The sequence below is a fragment of the Geospiza fortis genome, unplaced genomic scaffold (genome assembly GCF_000277835.1).
Source record: "Geospiza fortis unplaced genomic scaffold, GeoFor_1.0 scaffold390, whole genome shotgun sequence".
Classification (NCBI taxonomy): Eukaryota; Metazoa; Chordata; class Aves; order Passeriformes; family Thraupidae; genus Geospiza; species Geospiza fortis.
This window is the reverse complement of record NW_005054501.1, coordinates 386,208-389,689: the sequence shown is the minus strand read 5'-3', so window position 1 is coordinate 389,689 and position 3,482 is coordinate 386,208.

Sequence of the window (3,482 nt, the reverse complement as noted above, 5' to 3'; positions counted from 1 at the left end):
AAAAAAAAAAGAAGAAAAAAAAAAGACTTCACTAAAACTGCTGTTTCTTAAACTGGTTAAAATTCCTTGCTCCTCGGGAAGCATTTACTGTAAGTATAACGATGCAACAAACATTGAGACCTACACTATTACTAAAGCACTGAATAGTCTGATGCTAATTATGAACTATATATATATGTGAAAATCATGTCTTAGAATATGTATAATGTATATAAAATATATTTATAGTTCTATAACTTATGTTGTAAAGTATTCACATTTTGTTTTTTTATCTTTGTGTATTTGCACCTATTTAATGTTTAGACAAAGCTGATGCACTATGTTTTGTACTATGTTCTCTGAAACTGTAAATCTAGTGACAAACTATCTCTTGCAATAAATTTTTGTTAACTACTTAAGTATATCAAAAATCTTTCATTATAAGCCTCATGGATGTTGTTCTTCCATGTCCTCCTGCAGCTGAATAGCGTCCTCTGCCCCTGCTGTGTTGGGATAACCAGGTTTCCTACACGCCAGTGATTTATCAGGGAGGCTCAGAGGCCAGTACCTCGAGGGCAGCTGTCTCACCAAGCCAGAGAGAAAGGGTAATAGATGTGTTTGTGTTAGCAGCTTGATGTCACCGTGACAAATTTTGCCCACTTGTACTATGTGCACACACCGCTGACTGATGGAGCTGATCCCTTCTATACCAAACCACAGAAGGGCAATGTAACAAACATAATGCTGGTGATGGAAGGGGAAGAAAGGCCAATATTGACAGCAGCTTGGCTTGGAGGGAATACTGCTTGTAGTGGAAGGGTAGAGCCTTGGTTCCACCAAGCAGAGAGAGGTCCTTGCTGCTGGGCAGTGTGTGAAGGCAGCAAGAACACAGCAGCAGGAAACCCACCAGGGTTTGATACAAATTCTTACCTCACTTCACCCCCCGCTACTTCCTGCAGCATTTCACTAAAGAAATAGGATACCACAGAGTAGAGATTAATTGAAGTAATAATATACTGCCATTGTTTCTGTGTTTCAGAGACTTCTCCCTACCTCTGCAGCCTTTTCATTGCTGTCAGACCTCACCCAGCTTTAGCTGGTGAAATCTTCTCATTTGCTCTAGCATGAGGTGTCTCAGAGCCATGCCTGCGACTGTCCAGAATAAAAGCAGAAGTCATTCTGAGGTAGAGCCATCCCTTTGAGTTAAAGTGAAGTGTTATCATGTGAGTGAAGCCAAGGATTTGCAGCATGAAGGTTAGTGCTAGAAGTAGGCCCTCCATAAGAAAAGGTAGGTAGGCTCTCCCCATTAATTACTTCTTTTCACCTTTTTATATACTATAATAAAAATCATATAAAGTCGAACTGAAAGAATAGTGAATTTTAAGCATTATTAATAGACACTGCATATTAATAGCTACAGGCATAAAGTAATGCTATATCTTACAACATATATATATCTGGATCTTATTTTCTGCATCTATAGCATTAGAACTTACCTGTATGGATATTGCAAGTTTTAGTATAATAGCACATCAAAACTGTGGCAAACAACATCTTGCCACTGTGATTACAGAATCACCTGCTCAAGGGACGTGAGTTTCCCATGGTGTGTGGTCACAAAGGGCTAATCTATGTGTTAAAAAGCAAAAAGTTGCTAAGGAGGAGCAGATGAGCAGCCAGGTTTTGGAGAGTGCCTGGACCCCGTTGCTGAGGCTGCAGCAGGGAGTGGGAGTGGGGAGCACCCCCCCTGCAATGCCAGAGGGAAGGCATATTTTCTCTAGCTCTTCAGGTGCATGCCCATTTCTATTCATGTGGTACCTGAGAAATACAGGACTGAGTGACTTTATACTGCTTCATTTCAAGAGTCTGCTGCAGAAGGTGTTTGTCTCCCCTCCACACCTCCTGTGGTCCATTGGAGGGGGGAGGGTTATCCTGGGTGATTTGGGTCCCTTGGGTGCCGTGTCCTGGCTCCTGCCCCTGCGCCCTCCTCTGTGGGAGGCAGCACACACGGTGCCCTGCCTTCTGATCTCCCATCAAAGACAAAACCCATCTCATCACAGAGCAGTACATTAAGAAGAAATGAAAAAAAAAAATCCACATAGGTCTAATATGGTTGCACGTTCTGGCAGAGTAAAAGTAGCCAATTTAAAATTTTCTGTTGCAATGTTCATTGAAAAATCCCATCTGTGAACTTGGAAGTCCCCATTTTTTTTCACCAAAATGTTCCAACACCTTAGAATTCTTCCTTTTTCCTTACAATTTAAATTATTTTAGATTGTTAAACAGTTTTAAGACATTGCACAATTCTTTATTATCTACTGTAATTGCTGTTCAATAGTGTATAAACTATTTAAAATATAAGACTAATAACCATAAAATGTAATAATTTTCTAAGATGGTATTGCCTTTAATGCTAGAACTGTTTGTATATGTGACTTCATATGTAAAAGAAAAAGCAGTATAAAAATAAATCATAAGTTAAGTTTCAAATTGAACACACTAAATTAAATTACCTAATGAAATATTCTTTTGAGTTTCTGGTTTATTATTAAATTCATAATTCCTAGTAAGTTATATAAGGGTAATTCTTCTTTTGTATCTTTTATCTGGTATTTTAGATTAAATGTGTATTTTTATTCCATAAATTGGTAGTTTAATTTAGAAACAAAAACTCTTGCAAGTGCTAAATAATTGAACTTTTTTATAATTCTAAATAAATTGTACCCAATTCCTTAAATCTAGGTAATTTACTTCTGAATTTACAAATTTGCATAGATCTAGTGTGTCCAAGCTCCTGGCCACTTTGCCAAATTTAGAATTTAATGGGAATTCTTCCCAGTGCAAGCAGTAAAAGTGTTGCTCCCAAAGGGCAAGAATTAGACCTTGGGATCAAGCCCTATGTGAGGTTAGAGAATTTGTGATTTCCCAGACCAGCTCTGCAGAGAAACCCTGAAAAGGGATTCTGTTCCACTGAGATGAGAAGAAAATCTTTATTTTGGTCCTTAGAAAGTTGCAGCCTGCCCAGACTGACCTTCCTGGGGACATTCCATCTCTCAGGTAATGTGAGCCGTGAAATAATGGTCCAGAGGAGCTCTTGGGCGTTAAGGAATGCTCTGAGGGACGCTTTGGAGTAACTGGGCTGTTGTCTTGTGTCTCTTTTGTCTGTAAGTGCGCAGAATTTTTAAAATGTTGGCAATATATGCAAGGAATGGGGCTGTTAATTTGGTTTCCTTCACAATCTAGAAGCTGCACGAGCTGGGGAGAAATCAAGTTTCAGATTCCACCTGAGTGGGCAATGGGCTGTGACCCATGGAGAAACTGCAGGTCACAGACTTTGGTAAAAGAAACACCTTGTGTGGAGGGTCACTGAGTGAGAATGGTTTCACCTTTCAGTTTAATCAAACAACAACCAAATGGTCATGAAGCGATGTCTTCTTAACCTGACGTGTTAACTTTTTATTAGCTTGTCAACTTTTTGCACTTGGGTATGGTATTGAAACAAA